Source organism: Meriones unguiculatus, chromosome 8, assembly GCF_030254825.1.
Source record: "Meriones unguiculatus strain TT.TT164.6M chromosome 8, Bangor_MerUng_6.1, whole genome shotgun sequence".
Lineage (NCBI taxonomy): Eukaryota > Metazoa > Chordata > Mammalia > Rodentia > Muridae > Meriones > Meriones unguiculatus.
In genome coordinates this window covers 112,952,285-112,976,660 of record NC_083356.1, presented here as the reverse complement: position 1 = coordinate 112,976,660, position 24,376 = coordinate 112,952,285, and the positions used below count along the sequence as shown (strand labels likewise).

At 42.4% G+C, this 24,376-nt stretch overlaps 1 protein-coding gene and 1 long non-coding RNA gene across 5 annotated transcripts in view; one reads left to right on the top strand and one right to left on the bottom strand.

Moving 5' to 3' along the window:
- Pde1a (phosphodiesterase 1A) overlaps positions 1-24,376 on the bottom strand; it is a 256,931-nt gene that overhangs the window by 128,398 nt on the left and 104,157 nt on the right. The window lies entirely within an intron of this gene.
- LOC132656055 (uncharacterized) lies at positions 2,415-4,918 on the top strand. Its single transcript, XR_009594004.1, has 4 exons — positions 2,415-2,703; positions 3,146-3,181; positions 3,459-3,517; positions 3,885-4,918. It is a non-coding gene; the product is annotated as an uncharacterized LOC132656055 (long non-coding RNA).

The window sequence follows — 24,376 nt, the reverse complement described above, 5'->3', positions numbered from 1 at the left end:
CGTGCCACAGAGCACTTACAGAGGTTAGAACACAACCTTTTGGAGTTTGTTCACTTCCTCTGAAGGTTACAGGAACTTAACTCCGTTCATCCGAGGTTCACGTTAATAGAATCAGATTTTGCTTTGCAATAGCAATGAAGAGGAAAATTAAAAGACTTCTTCACAATGCTGTTTTCCTCTTCGCAAATCAACTGTAGCATGAGTACACATCTTAGGTAACAACTTTGTGTTTTTTAGTGAACAAATTATTTCACGAGATCAAAGATGAAGAAATATAGCATTGCCAGGACTCCTCTGTTTCCACTGTGCCTCTTGTTCTCCTCTATGCCCTTGCGGAATAGTCACAGCCATGCTTGCTTTGAACACTGTGGAAACTAACTCTTTAGATTAGCTTTGCCTATTTTGGGGATTTATGGAAGTGCAATTATACTGCACACACCCTTGGGTATTTTAATACTGGACTCACCATTATTATTGTGCGATGTCTTTTAAGTTACTGGTAGATGCAATTTGTTCCCATGGTCTATGAGGCATTTGAATAATTTTAAGAACTATGGGAGGCTGTGTTCCCATGAACAGCCTCATGTATGTCTGCTAGATGATATATTTTCTTCTCTAAGAAATGGCTCCAGAGGTGTGACTTACAGAAAATTATTGTCAATGACCTATAGAAAGTGCTTATGTTCATCTATAATTTACTAGGTATTATCTTTTTATTTCAGAATGAGTAGAAGTGAAGTGATTGTTCCCAGAATATCTGCATGAAGGGCCTGATGCAAAATTCACAAGAGAAAATGCCAAGATCTCATTATTTCTTCTGTTGACAATTTTATATACTATGCAATTACATTTAAATAAAGAAAAACCAAACCCTGCAATTATTAGTATGAATTTTATCTCTTAAGTCCGATGTGCTGTTTCAATTATATGCATCTGTATAAGCCTGTATACTGTGTGCGTGTGTGTGTACACTTGCATTTGTGTGTAAGAATGCAGGTATGTGTTGTGCCGTGGCATGCATTGGAAAACAGCCTTGTTTGAGGCAGGGTCTCTTTATAGTTTTCTTCTTTGTTACATGGGCATCTCCTGTGAGCTTCTGGGAGTCTCCTTTCTCTACCTTTCATCTCCCTGTGAGAGACCTGGAATTTGAGACACATCTGGGTTATGTAGATTCTGGGGATTTGAACTCAGATCCCCATGGTCACAGGGCAAGCGCTTTAACCCAATGAGCCATCTTCCCAGACCTAATTTGTCAGTTCTGAATACAGTCATAAGAATACTGATACAGAGTCATCAAGATTGCATAATTATAACTAAAGGGTCCTGATGTGGCCACCGGGATGCAAGCTACTAAGGAAACCTGGAAAAGGCAAGGCAGAGGCTTCCTTTCCTACGAGCCCACAGCCCTACTCTGTTATAAGCAGGAGTCCACTGCAAGTCTGCAAGTGGGCTTCATTGCTGTCACCCCATGCCTGAGACAGTTCCAGATACACCGCAGCCTGGAACTACCTGTGCCCACCCTTCTGCTATTGTCGGAAGCGCTCAGATAATGTGTGTGTTCCTTTCCTCCTCCACGTGTTCCTCCGGAGATCCGATGGGCTGCCTTCCCCCGTTCCTAAAAGGTAGCAGTGGCTACAGCCAGGACAGACAGAGGGGAAGGGAGGACAGCCAGGACTGGAGCGACATGAGGGTGCAGCAAGGTGCCTAAAGTACAGGTTCTGCTTCACATGCCATGTCCCACTGAAAGGTGCTGTTAAAGTAGGAACTCAAGAACAAATTTCAGACCAGCAGTAAAACGACAGCCACACGGCTTCAAATCAAGTGAGGCCTCTTCTACCCAAGGGGCTACACAATTTACAGACTCGGTACACAAGGCCACCAAGGGCAAGCCACTGTAATACACTTTCTCTATGTGGAACCTATGTTCTTTGCACTTGTAAATGTGTGTAAACACTTAAGTGAATACAAAATCATCCATTAGAAATATACTATCTAGAAAGAATGGGATGGTGATCAAAGGGAGAAAGAACCCGGGCCTTCACCGGAAGAGCCAAGAACAGGAACTTCGTCAGAGAGGAGAGCAGAAAAACAGCAACTGCCTGCCAGAGGTCATGGCTGGGTAGGTCAGGCAGGCACAGGAAATTTCCAGACATCTTGGAAGTCAAGCATGTCCTGAGAGAGAAACTAGTCCCTGCTTGTGAACCGACGTCTGTCTGTCTGTCTGTCTGTCAGAGAAACTTCAGGCGGAGATGCAAATGTAAAAGCAGTGAGCTGCTGGCGCTTGAGAAGCGGTCACAGGGCTCCAGGCAGAGGCTGAAAGCACAAACACCCACTGCGGCTTCCCCGCTGGGAGGAGTTAGCACACCTGCCTCTTCCGGAAGAGGACCTAAGTCACGTGGTACCGTCATCGCCTACTTCGCTGCTTTCTGGGGAACCTGCGTTTCCTAATGTCCTCAGAATCACCACTTGTTGGAGATTCTCTCGTTCGTTTTTAGGTTTTCCTGGGTTTGTGCTGTCAGTTATTTCAAGGCCATGTCTCAGTCTTAGCTCGATCTGGCGTGAAACTCAGGCAATCCTCCAAGTCACGGCTGAATGCAGGGATCCGGGGAGTGAGCGAGCACGCCCAGAGAGTTACCACCCTCCCCGTCACCCCCAGACTCGCCACGCTGTGGGTCACCAAGTGCGTCCTTGCATCAGCTCACAGTAAGGCTTGTTCGCTTTTCTGGGAATGTGTCGGCCACTTAGAAAGTTGTCAGGCCTGGACCAACCCTGGCAGATGCTGTTCAGACCTGAGTCAGGGAAAACTCAGCACCAGGAGAGAACTAAAGGAACAGTGCATAGTAGGGGCAGGGTGCTATCTGAGGAAAGTCCTGTCTCATTCTGGGATGCTTGCCCGTGTCTCTCACAGATTTCCTTAGACACCAGATACCTCAGCTTTACGCTGCTGATCACTCACGGTTGCTGGCTCTGGCTCCTCAGTGTCAAACAGCAGCCGTAACTATCGCTCCTGCTCTGATGGACAGAAAGACTTCAATGGACTTTATATCTAAAGTTACTGCCGCAGGCAATGAGCCTAAAGTCTAAAATTCTAACATGCCATTAAAGTGAGATGCGCAAGTAATTTAACTTTACATTTAATTTTCAGAGAAAAGAGGACGAGTACAGGGAAGAAAGAAGTAAGGTAAGCAGAAATAAAAGAAAAAAAAATTTCAGGACTAAGAAGACATTCAATTTACTGTAGAGTTACATTCACTTTGCTATAAAGTAATTTTGTTTATGCAAGAAAAACCTAAATTTTGTTTTTGATTTTTTAATTGTGTGAATGTCCTACCCAGTTGCCAGCTGGACCAAGAAGCTGCCACAGGAGAAGCGGTAGAAAGCATCTACTTTAGATAAGATTCTGTAAACAAAACACAGCTGTTGCATCCAGTTAAGTGGAGAATTAATTTTGTCCACAGGGAAGGACACCACAAGCCAGCTCTGCTTCTGCGGCGAGGACTTTAAATCACTTACAAAGGTCAGCAGCTTGACCTTGTGTTGCATTCGTGAGGCATGAGTACCTGAACACGGCGTTCTGTTTGGGTTGGGCCCAAGAGTCTCAGTATGTTAACTGCCAAGTAGGACTTGATAAAATACGAACATCTGGATAGGCAATGTGTCTCCTGGCAACCACCATGTGCCCACACAGGGAAGCTAAGAGATGCTTGCTGATGGTCACAGTAGAAAAGCACAGGGAATCCTAAACTGTGTGTGTGGTGTGTACTGTGTGTGTGTGGTGTGTACTGTGTGTGTGTGGTGTGTAGGATGTATGTGCATGTACACTAGAGGCCAACACTGAGTGCCTCACTCAGTCACTGCTCCACCTTGTTTTTTATTTTTTTTAGGCACTGACTCTGGATCTCACTGATGTAGTTAGCCTGCCCAGCAGGGAGGCCCTGGGGACTGCCCAGCGTCTGCCTCTCCAGGGCTGGGGATCCAGTCACCCCCTCTGGAGCTTACTCTGACTCTGGAGATCCGAGCTCAAGCCTTCATTTTTATCTGTCACAACTGAGCCCTCTCCGCGGAGCCCCTTTTTCTAAACTTAATCAGTCCTTCATTATTTAGACCTCCGACATTACGAATTTTAGGAGCCTGCGGCGATTTGAATGAAAGTCTCTCCGGTAGACTCACAGGGCGTGGCTTCATTAGAGGTGTGGCCTGGTTGGAGGAAGCGTGTCACAGCGGGTAAGCGTTGAGGTCTCAAGCTCAAGCCAGGCCCAGTGCCACTCTCTCTTCCTGCTGCCTGCAGAGCCAGCTGTGCCACCTGTGCTCTGCCGCCATGAAGATAACGGACTCTGAGGCCATAAAGCAGCCTGGTTCAATGTTTTCCTTATTAAGAGCTGTCATGAGCGCGGGTTTTAGGTCCTCTCCATGCATTGTCCTTGGTTGGGGTATCAGTCTCTGCAGGGGCCCCAGGGCTCAGTTTTTTGGCTCTGTTGGTCTCCTTTTGATGCTCCTGTCCTTTCCAGGTCTTTCTATTTCCTCCTTCTTTCATGAGATTTCCTACACTCTGCCTAAAGTTTGGCTATGAGTCTCAGCCTCTGCTTCCATACCTCAATCAGTAGAGTCTTTCAGAGGCCCTCTGTGGTGGCTCCTGTCCTGTTCCCTGTTTTCTCCTGCTTCTAATATCTGTTTCCAAGTGGATTCCCTAATAAGCAGAGCAGGGGCATTCTCTGACATGAACTCAGTGACAGGCTCTCTGATCACCTTCCCCTGGAGGGTGCAGCCTTGCCAGGCCACAGAAGATAACAATGGAACCAATCCTGATGAGATGTGATAGGCTAAGGTCAAAGGGAAGAGGAAGAAGACCTCCACTATCAGTGGATTTGGGGAGGGGTATAGGGGAGAAGAGAGAAGGAGGGTAGGATTGGGAGATGAGGGAAGGGGCTACAGCCGGATACAAAATGAATAAATTATAATAAATGATAATAATAAAAAAACATTAAAAAAGTTGTCATGATCAGTCAAGTGCAGTGGCACACATCTGTAATCCCAGCACTCAGGGATGCAGAGGCAGGTGGATCTCTGTGAGTTCAAGGCCAGCCTGATCTACAAAAGGAGGCAAGGAAAGCCATTTTGAAAGCCAAGGCTACACAGAGAAACCCTGTCTCAAAAAAAAAAAAAAAAAAAAAACAAGTTGCCATGGTGTCCCTTCACAGCAACAGAAACTCTAGCTAAGACCAAGCCTACTCACATGTGCTACCAGCAGAATCTGTTAGTGTGAAATACACATTATGAAGATAAATCCACTTATGGAATGCAAATGTAGGCATTTTACTGACTACTTTTCGTCTGGAAGCAAATGCTGCAACTTCCGTCTCCCCCAGTTGAAACACAGAATAACAACTGCATGATGACAATGTCTCGGATTTTCTTTTCTTTTCTTGATAGGCTAATAATGCATCTTGATATATTGTTATAGAATTTTCCATCGAACACAAAGTGTTCGATGATTACATAACATTAAGATAATTACATAACATTCCCCCTGTGAAGTATAGATAGATAGATAGATAGATAGATAGATAGATATAGATAGATAGATATATGATCACATGACCAGAAGAGAATAACAAAATTTCTTTTCACTTCATCAGCACAGGAGTTACACCTGCCAGTACATATTTGTGATCTATACAGCCATCTGTTTCACGTAAGGGAGATGGGTACAGACACTCATTGCACTAATACCCCAATCCAACAGCATGGTTGGAAATCAGACTTCCAGAGTGTCCACATTTCCTGCTTGAAGGGAATTTTATTTTATTTTTAATTGAAGTCGTTGTATAATGACTCCAAGAAGCAATTTGTCCAAGGCTGCATTTCAGAACACTTTCTTAAGCAGCCATGAATATGTTAACTGATCTATGCATGGTTCGCATTTTTATTATGTATTTATTAGTTAAAACAACTTTTAAATTTAAATGTGTTCAATCATATTTGTCCCCTTCCCCAAGTCCTTCCAGATCCCTTCTGCCTCCCTACGCATCCAAATTTAAGTTCTTTCTCAAACAAACAAACAAAACCCCCAATAACAACAACAATAGATGGTATTTTTAAAAAGAAAGTACTTTATACTAACTACAGTATAGTAAGGTACTATTACTATTATAGCATTTATAAAATACTAAGTTCTTGATAATTCTGATCAGACATTTTTTAATAAAAGAGATAATATTAAAACATAAAGATAACATGGCCAGGTGTAGTGCCGCACACCTTTGATCCCATCTTTCAGGTGACAGAGGCAGGCGGATGGCTGTGAACTGGAGGTCGGCCTGGTCTACAGGGTGAGCACAATATGTCCAGGAAGAAAAAGAAGCTTTCCCGAGTACTTAGGAAGTGTACGTGTTCTCTGGTTGTTATTAGTGATCTTCGCAGTTCTTGCCAGGCCACACACTGGCCACTCTTCCCCTCTGAGGGGTGGCCAGTCCTGTGACTGTCTTTACTTGGTGAAATGTGAGGCAGGTTGATGTGTTTGACCTCACCACCTGTGAAGATTTAGTCACCAGTGGGAGCTGCAGACTTGGCTTCTTCCTGCTTCGTATCACACCCATTGTCACCACACTGCAACTTATAGACACCAACTATAGCATATACCCCTTCAAAACCAAGGACAGCCTCAGCCTGGGGAGTGTTTACTCCCCATCACGGTAAAAGGACAGAAGCCTAGGTTAGTCAAGAACTGGGAATACCCTGAACAAAAATCCCTTGTGATAACTGGTCTTAAGAAAAGGCTTGATAATCACAAGTCAATTATCTACCAAGACTTCTGAGGGACAAAGATTAAAATGTAGTTTTGGAACACAAGTTGTAAATGAAGAGGTTTTAGGTAACATTCAAATATTAGCACCTAATATTCAAATATTAACACCACTTCACAATAAAACCTAGAGTCTTCTCAGTGAGGAGTCAGAGCAGCTGCTTAGACGTGACAAGGACCTGCCTGTATTAGCCATGAAGTCCAGGATAACCACGCTGCAATCCACAGACCCAAAGAGGCTAAGTAACAAGGAGGGCCCATGGGAAGGTGCTTGAATCTCACTCAGAAGGGAAAATAAAATAGACATCTAAAGAAGATGGAGAGACGAGCTGGGTGGGAGAGGGGGTTGGAAGGGGATCTGGGGTGGGGATCAGGGTGGGTGTGATGACAACAGGACTAGGAGAGAAAATGGAAATTGGCGGGGGTGGGGAGGCATATCTGGGACAGGGGAGGCTCCCAGGAGTCTATGGGGGTGACCCTAGCTGAGACTCCTAGCAGGAGGGAATATGGAGCCTGAACTGGCCACCTCTTGTAGCCGTGGGACTTCCAGTGAAGAGAAGGGGGCACCATTAAACCTGAGATTCCAAATTTGTCTTGCCTACAAGAAGTGTAGGGATAAAAAATGGAGCAGAGATTGGGGAGGGTGTATGAAGGTGTGACTAAAAGGAGAGGAGGAGACTGGAATCAGGCTGTAAAATGATTAAATAAACTAATGAAAAAATTAAATTAAACTTGAGAAAAGAAGTTGCAAGTACTTGTTACTGTTGCACAGAACTGGTTTGGTTCTGGTGCCTGCATCTGGACACATCTGGAAGTTCACAGCTTCCTCTATTTCCAGATGTAGGGACTCTGACCCTGTCTTCTGACACCCAAGGGCGCCTTCATGCACATGCTCACACACATACACACAGAAGTAGAGAAAAAATAAATCTTAAAAACAAAAAGCCTGGATTTTTAGACCAGAGTTGTTTCTCACAATTTGTAAACGAGCTGCACCAGTACTGGTGTGCCAGTGGGCATGTCCTGGAAATGCAGACTCCAGGGCCTTCAGCCCACTAAGGAGAATGGATTGGTCTTGCACTGTTGAAGAAGCTTCCAGAGAATGTTGATGCGGATGTGAGGACAGTGACACAGACAGCGTATATTTGAAGTGTTAATTAAGCCAATTTTCAGATTGCATTCTTGACCTCACTCTGCCCTTTATAACAATAAGTAAATACTCAAATCAGATTTGGAAAATATGAGAAATAAGTCGAGTCTTTTGTTTTATTTATATATTTTTTTAAGATTTTGTTTTTACATGAATAAAATAAATTCAGTAAATTCCACATTTTCTGTTCCAACTGTATAAAATTTTGCTGGGTTGTATAGTTTTTGGGTCTAGTTAATTTCTGTGTGTGATATTTTTTGCAGCTTTATTATGATGAAGTTTTTTCAAGGTTTTAAGTGTGTGTGTGTGTGTGTGTGTGTGTGTGTGTGTGTGTGTTGGAGAGAGGTGTGCCCATGAATGCAGTACCTGTGTGGACCAGAAGAAGTTGTCAGCCTCTTATCGCTGGAGTTACGGGCAGTTGTAAGCTTCCCAACATAAGTGCTGACAGCTAAACCCAGGTCTTCTAAGAGCAGCCCACAGCTTACCCACCGAGCCAGCCTTTTCTCCAGTCCCAGGAACTCTTTTAACTCACGTTAAATTCAGTATTCATCAGTGCTTCCCATAAACACAAGAAAAGGAAATAAATGCAGTGCATACGTGTTATCAAACTTTTGACAGTTTCATGAGTTGCCAAATTAAGTTAAAACAAATCTTACAGCTCAGAAATCCACCCCATTTCCGGCTGTCAGCTGTCTCTGGTGTTACCCTGTGCCTGTAGCACAGAGTAGACAATGAGGTAAGTGCACAAACGTGTTCAGATGCCGAATATTTGTAAACTATTCCAATGGCTGTCATTTCAGAGGACTATTTCAGTCTCATTTGTGGACAAATGGACCTCCTCTCTACACATTTTATGTGGTTGTTAGTCTAGGTAAAACGTGTTATTACCCAACACGCATCTGATTTACAAGCAAGCCATTCACACAAATGCTGTTGCTATCAAGATTCAGTTTCCAAAGCTTCCTTTTCTCAAAAATAATTCCATGGTGATTTGTATTTATAATTATTTTAATAATCGCTTGTTTCATTAAATGATTAAATACTTATCATCGTGTGCACAAATGATGTGTAGACAGAAGCATGGGCAGAAGACAGCGTTACGGACTTACTTCTCCCTTCATGTAAGGTCCGTGGGTTGCGCACCGCTCACCAAGGATGCCTGGCAAGCACTGTTGCTTCCCTGAGGCATCTCCTCAACCCCCGTGCTGACCCTTTTAAAGTTACAAATTGAAGGTAGAGTCTTCACTCAAATACTGTTTCTGTGGCAACAGGTCATTTCACTGGGATTCCTTCATCATGATTCTCAGAGTTACAATTCTAGTTGCAAACACCTTAATAAACCTCAGACTTTCGATTCCAAATGATTAAAGCGGTTTGTTTGAAAAACTTTAAAGTGGTATTGGATAAAGGACTTGAAGAGACATGACTTTACGATAATTTCTTTTAAAGACTTAATAATATTCTAGATAGGCAAGTCCAAGCCAGGAAATATTTTAACATAAAAGAGTTGTACAATTTGCAGGCACGTAAAGATGGGTTTGATCGCTAAAAGAGTTGTTCAGCTACTCCGACTGAGGCGCTCCTCGGCTACGCGACCGTGAAAGGTGTCTGTGGTGCTTGACTGAGGTGGTTCTCATGGTCTCTGGCATTTGCACGCTTGGTCCCAGCTGACGGCACTGTTTGGGAGGGTTTAGGAGGTGTGGGCTTGTTGGAGGCACTGTGGCCCTGGGCTCTAGCTTTGAGGTTTCAAGTGAGCACTCAGGCCTGCAGCTCTGCCTGTCTGCTGCTGCATTTCACCACCAGGGTGGTGCAGGATTCTTAGCCCCTGAAGCCTAAGCCCCCAGAAACCCTTCCTCCAGTAAGCTGCCTCAGTCATAGTGTTCTATCACAGCAAAAGTAGCTAATACAGTATAATGCAAAGTTGCCAAAATTCCAGAAACAATGGATGTGAACGTTGGCTAGGGGACACTTTGATGATAATGAATACTTTAAAAGTAGAACTGAATAAAGGAACAAGAGAAGACGATTTCATGGCCTCAGAGATATACACTATGTTACATATATTTTTGTCTCTGATATATCGAAGACACCAAAAACTAATTGCTAAATGTCAATCTATTCATATTAAAACAGAGATTTCTCATTGGTTTCCTGATTTAATAATTTTATGATGGCTGATGTCTAGCAGTAAAGCATCCCATATCTGAGCTACTAAATTCCTTTCAACAGAATCTGGAAGAAATCAGCTTTGTCAACTGATTTTGTTATAATCTGAATGATATCAGGTTCCTGGTTTGGTTCTTATTTAAATATCTTAGTTATGCATTTCAAAGACCATTCTGTAGTAAATCAGTCTCAGGTAGATGTGTTATCATCATCTCATAAAATATATAAGCTAAACTTTCCAAGCAATGTGTTCAAGGTGGCCTGGGAGCTACGCTAGACTAACGGCCATGGGGGGGGGCGGGGGTGCACGCTCCTGGTAACTGTGCTGTGGGGCTCTGCTCACCACTGCTCATGTGCTTGCTAATTACACTCAACAGCCAACTTCCCTCCCCCTTCCTCACCAGAGCTTCTGTTTGGAGTGTATCTGATTACCCTGTCGATCCCCATGAGTTCTTCTATTTCTTGCAAAATCTAATATTTTTACCTCCCTGTAAATCTTTTATGGCTTCCTGTGGAACACCAGGTGGCCTGATTCTGGCCCTCACATTCTCTACCTCCCTCACCTACCCAGCCATAGTTCTTTGAATCCTTGTGTTTTCCCTCCCAGCATCCTCTCCTGCTGCCTTTCGCTTGCATATTTTATAAAACATTTGCATGTCTTTTTGAAGGTCCCTCTGACCCACTGACTCAGGATTAAGGCCTCCTCTGTGCTGTTCTGCTTTCGCTTTTGTCCCTTCCTGTGTCCTGTTGCTAACCATCGCTGTGTCTTTTCTCCCAATATTGCCTGAGCCCCAGCTTGTCTTTCAGGTTGATTAGATGTGTATCAGGCTTACTGCACAGCCCTGAGCCCCATCTTGTCTTTCACGTTGATTAGATGTGTATCAGGCTTACTGCACATCGTTAGGGTTGCACCTGCATTTAGTACTTTCTCTGACGCCGCTTCTTGGGGGCAGATAATAACTGACATTTATCGAGGGCTTACTAAGTGTTGGGAATGATTCTTAGTGTTTCACGTGTACAAATCTATCCTACCCCTCTAACGGTCTGAGCAGGTCAGAGATTATTACTCTAATGCTAAACATGAGAAAACCAAGGAAAGGGAAGTCGCTCCACAAAAGTTATTTTCTTATTAGATGAGAGGACATCCAAACAGTTGTCTGACTCCTTAATTCTTCTCCTTAACAACTGTGCAGCCATGCCTTATCCTGGCAGATTTCTTTCTTCCTCTCCCTTCTTCCCCTGATCTCTCCCTTTCTCCCCACCTTCCTCCCTCCTTCCTCTCTCCTTCTCCCCCACCCAATCTTCCTTTTTTTCTCTGATTCTTTTACTTTCTTTCTTTTTCTTTTCAATGTCTTTTACACTTCTTGAGACATATTCATGTTCCTCAAACAAAATAATTGTCATTATTTGAATATGCATAATTAGTACTTTGGGAAAGGTAGGAACAGTTTCTTTCTGAAGTTGAAGACATCTAAATTAACAGAACATAAACGATTGTTTATTTACTTCGAAAATGGTGAGAAGCAGGGTTGGTTTGTTTGTTTTCTTGTTTTTTTTAATTTTATTTTTCTTTTTAGTTACATTTTGTTAACTCTGTGTCCCCGCTGTATCCTGCTCCCTCATTCCCTCCCCAACCCCACACTCCCTCTCTGGTCTCCTCCCTGCCCCTTTCCAAGTCCACTGATAGGGGAGGACCTCCTCCCCCCCCTTCATCTGACCCTGTTTTATCAGGTATCTTCAGGACTGGCTGCAAAGTCCTCCTCTGTGGCCTAACAGGACTGCTCCTCCCCTGGGGTGGGGGGAGGTCAAAGAGCCTGCCCTTGAGTTCCTGTTAGAAATAGTCCTTGTTCCCCTTACTTTGGAAAACTACTTGGTTACTGAGCTACCACAGGCCACATCCGAGCAGAAGTTCTAGGTTAAGCAGGGTTTGTTTGAAGAAAGATTTATTTAAGCAAACTTTTTCAGAGCTCACTAACTCCTTAAGGGATTTTTGAAGCCAACCCCAAATGACCATGTTAAAACTTGTAATAAACCATGTTAACAAACAATTTTGTTCCGTATTTGAATGGTTTTATTAGGTGACTTTATCACGTAAAACTGCTTTTAGTGCCACATGTTTACAAGTTTTCATCCTATGTACCAGCGGCTTCTTCTGTTTAAAATAGGTCTAAGCAGTTTGCCTCAGCACTAATGTGTTTTACTCAGGTTGAAACTTGTCTGTATCAGAAGGTTAGTGATGTCATCGGAATGAAACAGGAGGGCTGCTGAGGACCACATCAGGATGGTTAAGCACTTATAATCTGCATGGGATTGTTTGCAGTAGACTGACCTTATGCTGCTAAGAATAAAGCTCCCATAGTCAAGAAAAGTAACAAACAAGTTACAGACAGCCTTTTCTCGTGTGCTTCTGTCTCCTGCATTTATAAACTGTCCAGCTGGAGGAGCCTGAGATAATCAGCCACCTCACGCCAAACATAACTCGGCAGAGCCTGGCAGTCAGACCCCCAAACAGCCAAGTGATGGCATGCTTATTTTCTTTTATTATTTGAAGATGGTCCAATGGTTTCCTGATTTTATGTTGTTTGGGCTCTGACTTGTTCAATTCTCTGGAATCCTCAAAATAGCCCACAGATTCCATGGTACAGACTCCTCTCTCTCTCTCTCTCTTTCTCTCTGTCAGACTATCATATGAACTCTATAAATGCACAACCCTGGGGTCCTTTTCTTTTTTAAAAATTTCCATCCACAATCAACGACACGTGGGATTGTGCACCCAGATCTCTGCCCTCACAAGGCCATCCTGTCGTCTTCTCTGAGCAGCATTTGATCACACACTTATTAGACAGTTCCTCTTCTGATTATACCAAGTCCAGACATGGGGCTGGGCACTGGCTGGAAACACAGCATAGAAACCTCTTCTGGGGGAGATAGCATAAATTACTCCATTTCTTCACACACTGATCTTATGTATCTGATGTGGAATTGTTGTGTTTTATGGTTTAAAATACTGAGCTATTTTATCTTGAGCTTCAGAATTTGGATCATCCCTTCCATCACTCAGAGCGAGGCAATAAGGCTTGGCAGGTGGCCCAGTTTTATGTAACTAGGTTTGGAAACTAACTGTGGAACAATATGTGAGGCCCTTTGGGGAGGGCGTCAGGACCTCATCATGAAACTCTCGGCTGAAGCATGACACTTAAGGACAGAACAATCATTCATTTCCCCTCAGTTTTTACTCAGCAAACTGCCCCTCCTCCCCGGCTTCAGTTAACGTAACCAGAGACATCGAGGATGTGGGACCCACAGTCTGCAGCATATTCTGACAACTGTGACATGTTTAAATTTCATGTCAAATATGAAAAAGTAGATACAATAGTAACATTACACACACACACACATATACACACACAATCTTACGACTTCCTCCCAGATTTATTTTAATTGTTCTTCCTATGGTAGAAGGGTCAGCGAAAGCAATGTTCCCAGAGCCCAAGAAAGCCATCATGTAACACTTAACTCATCTGATTTACAAAGTGAGCTCCTGGCAAGCTCCAAAATATTTCCGTGATTGTGGAAAAAAGGTCCTGGCCCTGAAGACACCTCTCAGAGCTTCAAGTTCGGTTTGTCAGTTATATGACCACTTGGCCTCCATGCACAGCAGCAAGGAGAATTTCTGGTTTGTCTGGTCCTCTCCATGGTACATCATAAAGATCACATCAATTGGTTCTTTAATAACTTGGAAAAGAGCTGCATCAATTAGGCAGGTGTTGCAATCTCCATTACACACCTGCCTGAACTGAGGAGCGGGTTCTCCTAATTAGTGGTGGAATCTAAATAAAAATCCAATCTGATTGGAACACCTGCTGTGGATCAATACTCACACACAAAGCGATATACATCAAAATATCATTTAAATGTATAGTATTTAGCTCCAAGCAATGCACTTTGCTTTAACATTTTCCCCAGATGCATTCCTTGATCCGTATACAAGAGCTAGATTTAAATAAAATCAGTTCTCAAGAAAACTTTTGGGTTTCCTTCAATATATATGTACACACAAACATATAACTTGGCCTCAAACCTATGTCTATTTTTAGTCAGATACATTTATGTATTGTGAAGAAATGTTAGCAAATTATTTCAATTTAATTTGTATTCCTTTATTTGACCTGTGGTACAAGGAATAAAATGCAGCTTTGAAGCATGGCAGGCAAGCACCTTCCCACTGCATTCTATCCCTGCTCAGCTGGACTCCTGTGAAAACAAACAAGGATGAAGACGACACTTAGCTGTGGGTGTAGGGACACACGCTTTTAGTTTCATGAGGGTTATTCTGGTTTAGTAAGTTAGTGGTTGCAGATTCTCCTCTGATTGTCATGACTTCACTAGCACTGACTGGTCAGCTAGGTTCCGGTATCAGGCATGGTTTCCTCCTGTGCACACAGGATCCAAGGAACTCCCAGGGGATTCTTGGACTAAAACCCAGAAAGTACCAGAAAACTGGCACAAGATAGCTAACATATTTTCTTTTAAATCTTCAACTTATTTTCATTTTCCTTTGATTTTCAAATGTGTCCAGGACAATGTAGTGGCCAACATTTTAATAAGAAAATGGAGCATATTTTATCTCTATGCAAACCAGAGAAAACCAAACAAAATGAAGACCTGTATTCCAGAGGGACTGTATTGTGCTAGGACAGAGCAGAAAGGAAACCCAGTGGCTGAACGGCATGAAAGCATGCGAAGGTACTGGAGGACTGTACAGAAGGGCTGTGGCAATGGTGAGTAGGGAGGCAGAGAAACTATGAACCTGGACTTGAGGGCGATTTTTAAAAAATGAGTAACATGGATAGCTGAGAAAATAGTGTCTCTCACTGAAGGAGTAACATACGTGGCTACTCCATGTACGGGCTGAGCCATGTATGGTTAGGAACAATCCAACTGTGAAAGGCGTTCTAGAACACACTGGATACAGGAATTTAGAAGCATAGAGAGAGCTCTGGCAAACTCACACAGTTATGACATGAGACAGCTCATGAGTTCTGTAGATGTGGGAGAGAGAGCAAGCCAGAGAGAAAGAGAGAGCATTCATTGCACCTAGAAGTGAGAACAGACACATGACTTTGGAAACAACCGATATATCCAATGAATGTCATCGTTTTGTGTCAGTGAATAAGTGGCCTTTTGTCTTAATAGGAAGCATCAGGCATGCTGATTTTAGTGACATTAATGAAATGTACATGCTTCATATCACAAGTATGTGTGGCTTTTGTCAGTCTTAAAATTGTAACACTCTTTCTGATGTAGCAAACTTAATGAAAAAAAAAAAAAAAAAGACACATACTTTCCAGAATTGAAGTGTAAGCCGAAAGGAATTTCACAGGTGTGTTCGGTATTAGCCAGAATTTGGGGCATGCCAGCAGTTGGGTAAAGAGTGCAAAGGCCAGGGCTATTTTGAAACAGGGTAACACCACCTAATCTTTGACAGCTCTCTAACTAGCTCAAGAAAGTCATATACTCATCTGACATGATAGAACTTTTAGACTGCTATCATGGCCGCCTGAGTTTTTGTGGTACTAATCAATTTTGCCCTACTCACCCCATCCCTCTCTCCCTGAGTTACCTTTCTAATTGCAAGGCAGACTCCTTGGAGTCACTCAGGTCCTCCCCTTCAGCCCTAGAGCTAGCTCTAACTTTCATTCCTGGCATAGAAGCCATTGAAAATCTAATCTGTACATTCAGATTTCCCAGCAACCCCTCGAGTGCCTTCAGGTGTCTGTCCTCGGCATTTCCAGAGCAGACGCCTTCAAGAGAGCGCCGCTGAACTGTGACTGGTGCTTTTCTCCTCTCCTTCTTACTGAGCTAAGTTGTCTGGTCATGAACACTAAAAACTATGCAGTACTGTGTCCTGACTGCTGCACTCTATCTGGCCTAAGTCTGACTTGTTATAAAGCTGAATCATGGGTGTAGTCTGATGAAGGAATAAAATAATATGACTCTGGATGAAAGTATAATGAAGCTACAGTTGTTTTTTCATCAGTGAAGACATTTTTACTTTGTTCTCATTCCTTGTAAGCTTGAAATGTGATTTTCAGTAAAATTCTACCAATTTAGGGTCTTCTTATATGTGCAGAGAAAGACTAGGCTCTCAGCACATGTGAAAGCCTCTGGCTGAGTCCTGTCCCCAAAGGTCATCAACAGAGAAAGAGCTGATTGGCTCCAAGCTGCTTCCTTCATGGAGCCTTCTCCTTTAACACAGCTCTAGGACTCTTATCCTGACCTTCATTTGTGACTGAAAAAGGCAGAAGACATGTATAAGCATGTTCAATGTGGATGTGTGCAGTGTGGTCCTTTAGCCCCTTGCACATCCTGTCCCAGAAATGGTAACAGCTCATCTTTTCCCTTTTAGTTCTTGCTTTATGTTTTTGTTCAGTCCAATAAAAGATAATTCAAATACTTTATTTTGGGTTTGTGAATCTTTCTTTGCTTTGATTCTCAAGAATTTCTGGTTATTAATATGCCTAGAGACTACCATTGCTTCAGTGGAATTTCCCACGTGACAAGGATGCAGGCCAGTCTCCTGTCGGTTTGAAAAACATTGTTATGACGCAATCTTGCTAATCAATAACACAAGCTTTTCCCTAATCCTAAATGTTATCAGTCTTGGTTTAACTTAACATGGCTTTTCCAGCATTGCCAAACTTTATTAGAACACTGTTGTTTTAAGCAAAAATTTATTTCAAGCCCTTACCGGAAGTGCTCATACATAACTGATTTTTTTTTTTGTGGGAATGTTACTCCTTACAAGAAGTGCTTCTACATAGCTCTGACACTAAAATGTGCCCAACTTTCTCTTGGCTCTCATTTCTCTATCCCCGATGTGTATGCTTTAGTACTATCCTAAGTATAACAGATAAGCATTTCAATTTTTCTTCTTCCTCACAAAGACTTGATCTTGAAATTAGAAGAATCATAAGCTATTTACCTCATACAGAATGTGGTCTTTAAACCAGATATGTTCACATATATGTGAGACTCATAGTGTTGGCAGTTACCTATTAAGTTGAACCATATGAGATTGGTGTTTTTTTTTATCTAAAACAACCAAATATTGATGATTTCATATAATGAAGCAATCACTATCCAGGGGTCTCACTTTAAAAACTCTTAACTCTTAGCTTTCCCGAAATCTACTTTAAGACCTCCATGTTTTCATTGGCTCCTGCAATGGCAAATCCACCACTAGACACTATCAATGCATTGAAAGATCTTCCTATAAAAATCTCTATCGCTATAACCTCAGTGTATGATGATGACTTTGTAGTCTTCATCATGCAAGCTACAACATACTGAGGGTGAAGCAGAGCACCCTACTTAGTTTGGGAGGACAAACTAAGATAGCAAACATAAGAGGAGGACTAATCACCCTATGTATGGGTCACAATGAATATGCATGAGTTCTCTTTTATAGACTACCCTTTTTAAATTTATTTATTCACTTTACATCTCAATTGTAGGCCCCTCCCTTCCTCTCCTCCAGGTCCCACCTTCCTCACTCTTCCCCTACCCCTTCCCTACTTTTCAGAAAAGAGGAGACCCCTCCCTTCCAGCCCACCCCCACACATCAAGTCCCATCAGGACTGAGTGCATCCTCTCCCCCTGTGGCCTGGCAAGGCAACTGCACCAGGAAGGAGTGATCAGAAAGCAGACACAGAGTCCATGTCAGAGACAGCCCCTGGTCTCCTTACTAGGTGGCCCACATGAAGCCTGAGCTGTCCATCTGCTACATCTGTGTAAGGGGCCTAATTCTAGTTTATGCATGGTCCTTGATTGGCACTTCAGTCTCAGCAAACCCCTCTGGGCTCAAGTTAGTTGGCTCTGTTGATCTTCTTGTTGATCTCCAGTCACCCCAAGGTCTTTCTATGCTGCCCCCCCGACACTTTTCCTACCCTTTGATCAATGTTTGGTTGTGAGTTACAACATCTGTTTTGATCTGTTACTGGGTGGAGCCTCTCAGAGCACAGCTATGTTAGTCTCCTGTCTGCAAGCATAACAGGGTATCATTAAGTGTCAGAGGTTGGCTCTTTCTCATGGGGTGGGTCTCAGGTTGGGCCAGGCATTTGTTGGGCATTCTCTCAATCTCTGCTCTATCTCTATCTCTTGCACATCTTATAGGCAGGATAAATTTGGGGCCAAAGTTTTTGTGGGTGGGTTGGTTTTCCCTCCATCCACTAGGAGTCCTGTTTGGTAAGAGGGTGTCCTGTCTCTTCAGTTTTCATGACCCCTGAGGAATCTCGGCTAGAGTCACCCTCATGTCTTCACAGAAGCCTGCCTTGCTGTAGGTCTCCAGCTTGTCACAGAAACGCCCCACCCATGGTTTTTCTTCTCTCTGCAGGTCCTCTGTCCTCCTGCCCCTGCTCTCCCCAAGTCTGGTCTCCACCCTTCTTATTTTTTGTGCTCCTCCAGGCATATCCCCAAAGGTTGCTCTATTATACAACAAGGACATTTGCTCAACTATGTTCACAGCAGCTTTATTCATAATAGCCAGAATATGGAAACAACCCAGATGTCCCCTCAACTGAACAATGGATAAAGACTCTGTGGTACATTTTCACAATGGAATACTGCTCAGCTATTAAAAACAAGGAAATCATGAAATTTGCAGGCAAATGGTGGGAACTAGAAAAGATCATCTTGAGTGAGGTAACCCAGACAGAGCTTTCTCTGGACACACATGGTATATACTCACTCACAAGTGGATTTTAGCCATATAGTACAGGATAACCATACTATAATTCACAGGCCCAAAGAAGATAAATAACAAAGAGGACCCAAGGGAAGATGCTTAAATCTCACTCAGAAGGGAAACTAGATTAGACAGCAGAAGCAGCTGAAGACAGGGAACAAGGCAGGATAGACTACCTTTTGAACTAGTGACTATTCACATGTTAGGTTTTTTTCCTTATGTGTTCACTGGATCAAGGACAACTTTGTTCTTCAGCTCACTTTTTGCTGGCGTAATGGGAAGTCTATATATTTAAGTTGATATAAATAGATTAATTTTAACAAATTCAATCAGCTTCTCAAGTGCAAAAACTGATAAATGTAGTCCAAGACTGTAGGCTATTCGTGGCCACAAATCTCTCCTCATTCTCTCGTCCCTTGTCACTTCGTCCTGTTTTCTTTACTCCCATCAGGGTCTTGACTCTGAGTAAAGAACTAATCATGCTTAACCTTCTTAGTTTCTCTTTTTTAAAACATACTGATCCATCCTAGAACCCGTCAGATTGAAACTATGAAATACTATCCGCTTCGGCCAGTTTATTAGACATCTGTCTCCCATTTCCCAGTGTCCTCCCAGTCAAATGATGACAAGCTCACAGAACTAATCACAGAGGTTTGTTAGACATCTGCTTCCCAATTCCCAGTGTCCTCCAAGTCAAATGATGAAAAGATTCACAGAACTAATCACAGAGATGCAACACTCAACTTCGTGTTCAATGGGTTTGGAAAGCAGTGGTCCAGATCTCAACTGTGTGCCACACCCACAACTGTCACCCTGCCTGATGCTGGAAAACATTCTGCTTTCTTCAGGGTGCAGGAATGTACTTCCTAAGTGCTAGGAAACATTTATCTGGCAATAAACAGTTACATCTAATGACATGTTGTTGAAAGATGAACAGAATTGTAAGGAGTTGTGATTGTAGTTTCGGGATAGACTCACATGAAGCCACTTTTCTAGAGCAGGATTGAAAGTTTAAGAAGTCCTTATGTGTCTTATGCTATTTGGGCATTTTTAAATTTCTGCAGAGACCATTCTGAAAGTTTAAGAGTTAAGGAGTTTGTCACAGACACAAAATGATTAAAATTTGGTAACCAATTTGCAGATTGTAGGTTGATGCTTAACAATTGGCTTTAAAAAAAATAATTAAAAAAAAATAGAATGAGGGGTGTGTTTCCCACAGTTTACATAGGTGAGATGACATTTTTGCTACAGTCAAATCTGAAATTACATTGATATATTAGCTGTGATTTGCCTATTGTTTCTTTTCAAAATTATGACATAGCTTTAATCACCCTAAATCATGTCTATATAATAACGATCTTAGATAACTCTTTAATGTAGTCTCATAAAAGAATCTTATACTTTACACCCATTAATTTAAAAACCTATTGTTCTATATTTCAAAAAAGGAGTTCAGTATTAATAGAGTTTTAAAATTACTATGATTATGGTAAGGATGTGGAGAATAAGAAATTACAAGTTCATTTCCCATTACTAGACGTTATGAGAAGGAAATGCCAGTCTATTTATGTGCAGCTTCATTTGGGAATGCTCTCGTTCCCCTTTAATAATATATCATTTCTCTGAGACTCTTCGGGTTACTATGGCATCTTTATTTGCTTCTGCTAATGGTCTTAGTCCACGAATGTTCAATTGTGAAATGTTTTGACTAGTTAACTTGGCAGTCGTGGTTAATGTGGAGCTGAGAGGGTAGATCTCTGGGCAGTCAGAGTGGTCCAGAAGTAAACAGACTGAGCATGACTGTCTCGGGCTCACATTAAGTCATTGTGAGCTTTATTACATGACAAGATAGCCATAAATCTTGATGAAACACTACAAGCAATAAAAGCAGCTTTCAAGTGCTTGTGACCATATTTCTTCACATTATCACTGGTCACTATAGCAAAAAAAAAAAAAATCTTTCTGCTTTGAGTCAAACTATTAAAAATTCTGCTTTGAGTCAAACTATTTAATAGTTCATAGCATTTGCAACGTACAAAAATGAGCAAGTTTGTTTTATTGTTTCCTATACTTTGGGAGTCATGTGGGAAAGACAAATATTTATATGGAATCCGAGTGTGAATAGTAAGTCTCTTTAAGGTCAAATAACTTCAATTCTTGTAACTGTTTTTATTATGGCTAGAATCAGATATAAGATAATTTGCTCCATGACTCAAGTATGTGGTGTCTTCATCAGTGAGACCATTCATCAAGACCAAAATCTAAAAAAAAAAAAAAAAAAAAGGATAACTCCTACCTGGAACTGTCTGGGAGAGGCATTGCTGTTATAGAGCAATGCCTCTCAAACTCCTTTGACGTATGAGGTGGGCTTCCAGATGGCTTCTTCAAAGAAGGTATTTAGTGTTAGTCCTTCTTCCACACCCCTCCTATCCTGCCTCTCATCCTCCGTCCAAAACTTTACTCCCATTCCATCATTCCCATCCCCCTTCACACCACCTACATTATATACCGCTTCCCTGGAACTGACCTCAAGAACTTCTGTTTTCTGGCCTCTGTGGGTATCACAATTTAAACACACTTGTCTAAAGGTTCGGAGGTAGCATGCACATATGAAAGATGGCATGTGGCTTTTGTCTTTCTGGGTCTAGGTTACCTCCACATTGGTACTGATTCGGAAGCTTCATCCTTATTGGCTAGCTTTTGTAGTGCTGGAGAGTTCTGTGCCTGCTGCCATGGGAGAAAAGTAATTAACAGTCTTGCCCAGCTATGAATCCTGTAAGCTTACATCATGCTTAACATGGCAAATATGCCCACTGGCTCAATAGCAAAAAAAGCATTGTGGGAGTAGCCAGCTACTTTCTAATTTGATATAAAGCCTCGTGCAAAAGATGGAATTCATGTCTGGTACCATCAACTGAGCCGAAATCACATGATTTGCTAGGTCACAGGCCATAGGGTAGAACCTACTATCATTCTTCTGCTAAACAGTCATAGATTACATTCTTATAGTTTTACCCATACACCGCTGTTCCTTTCAACCTTAATCAGGAAAGTCTCATGTTGTAGTACAAGCCAATTAATACAGAGACCCACAACCAATCAATATGTAGAGAAAAAGAATCTGCTTTAAACAGGCCACTTATATAACACTCCTCCATCCAAGGTCAAGAATCATCACTGAAGAGAAAGCAGGAAGACAGTAAGATCCAGGGATGGTAGACATCTGAACTAAAACAGTATTTCCCACACATGACAGGGCTGCTGCAAACTCACGTGACTGTGACTGTGTGCACAAAATCCGTATAAGATCAAGCCAACCAAAACTGCTACTGCGGACAGGAGAGGGGCTCATTAAGTCCTGTGCCTAGCTGAGGAACTGTTGGCAATTGATGGCTGCTGGGGGGAAGAGAGTGTGTTTGCTTCAGGTGTGTGACTTTTCAGAGGCTGGCTGTGCTTCAGTAGATGGCCCTACCCCTGTTGACATGAAGTCAGACTAAGCTCCCTCAATGGGCTTATAACGGAGCACCTGAGGCTGGGAGGGAAAATGGTTGGAGGGTTAGAGGAAAGAGTGGAGGGGATGTATCAGTGCAGAATCCATATGCACACATGAAATTCTCAAATTCTTTCCATAAATAAGATAATTTGTTCTCTTAGTCATAGGGTAAGAGAAGCATTTTATAGGATACAAATTGCAAATTTTCTCACCATGGTTTCTGCAGTATTTTCTTCTTTATTTCAAATGTAAAGGAGTGAAAAACAAAAATGAAAACTTGTATATATAATGAAAAAACATTTTAATTCATTTTAGGGAGATGAGAATTATCTTCCTAGAACAATCAGTATAGTGAAACTAAAGATGCTTTTGCTTCCTGGGTGCTGGGTTTTCCTCATCTTTGTCAAAGAGTTCACACAAATCAATGCAGCAAAGACAACCCAGGCAGGAAACTGAGCATGGTAGAGAACAGGATTCATGGATTGTTTAAGATAAGCTATGAAAAATCACAATCCTCTCGCCTCTGACTCCCAAGTATTCGAAATGTGGACATGCCACTCCCACTAGCTACAATAATATTTTAAAACAAATAGAACATCTCTCTCTCTCTCTCTCTCTCTCTCGCTCTCTCTCTCTCTCATTTCACCCTTCAGTACATAGCATTAGCAAGCGGCACTCTCCCTATACCCTACCATCACCTTCAATTATTTGTTATCAAATACCCAGACTGTGTTCAAGCTTCATGGTTTTTCTCATCTTTTAAACAATTTATTTATTATGCATGTAATAATAAATAATAACCTGCATTCCAGAAGATCTCATTATAGATGGTTGTGAGCCACCATGTGGTTGCTGGGAATTGAACTCAGGACCTTTGGAAGAGCATCCAGTGCTCTAAACCCCTAAGCCGTCTTTTCAGCCCATTTCCTCAGTCTTTGGTTTTGAGCACAGCCCTAGAATCTGCCTGGCAACATCCCGCCATGTCTATTAACCTATAACAGTTCCTTGTCTTCATTCCTTTGTGCTTATGACATTTTCTTTTTGAAGAAACCTTGTCATTTGTCTACAGAAAGCCAAAAGGTCAGGTCTGCTTTTCTCCTTCTTGTCCTGCCTGTCTCCTCTGTCTTACGGAAGACTAAACTGACTCTGGGAGATAAGTGACTCATTGTTGCATAACTGAGGAACAGACAAGCAGGGCTGGAACTCCGCCTTCCTGCTCCGGAGCCTTATATAGTATGATGAAAGGGAGCAGCGAGATGATTGCAAGGTGCCAGAGGGAGCCCGGAGCCTGTGGTGTTGCCTAGTGGAGGAACCTTGGCCATGCTACCTCTGAAAAAGTTTGATTAAAATTGCCTTGAAGCACCGAAGATGAGTAAGAAGGAAAGTACAAGCTGGATATGATAGCACATACCGGAGGTCCCAGCACATTGGGGCTGAAGGAACTCAAGTGTAAGGCAAGCCCGGGTTACACAGCAAGTCCCTGTACCGCAGACAATAAGAATGAAATACGGGGAGGAAATAGAGGAAACTCCATTTTCACTCATTGCTCACGTTTACTACACAGTAGCTCCGTATAAATCACTTAAACTTTGTCTCTGGAAAACAACACACTAGGGTTTGGGGGTCATTTTTGTTGCTGTTGTTTAATCTGTTTGGTGTCCGCCCGCATGTGTGCATGTGTGAATGCGGGTGTAGATATGTGGGAGGAAGCTGTGGTCTGAGCGCTGTGTGGACACGTGGACACTGTCCGCATGAGCTTTCGGAGGCCAAAGCTGACATTAGGAGTCTTTTTTGAGACAGTCTTTCACTTGAACCTAGAACCCACTGTTACAGCTAGTCTAGCTAACCAACTTGTTCTGGGGATCTCCTGGCTCTGTCTATGGAGAACTGACATCACAAACATGCAGGCATGCCCAGAAGGCTTACACATGGGTGCTGGGGAACTCTCGTCCTCATGCTTGTAAGTCAATTGATTTATCTGCTGAGCCAAACCATTTCCCACACCCAAACACACCAGTT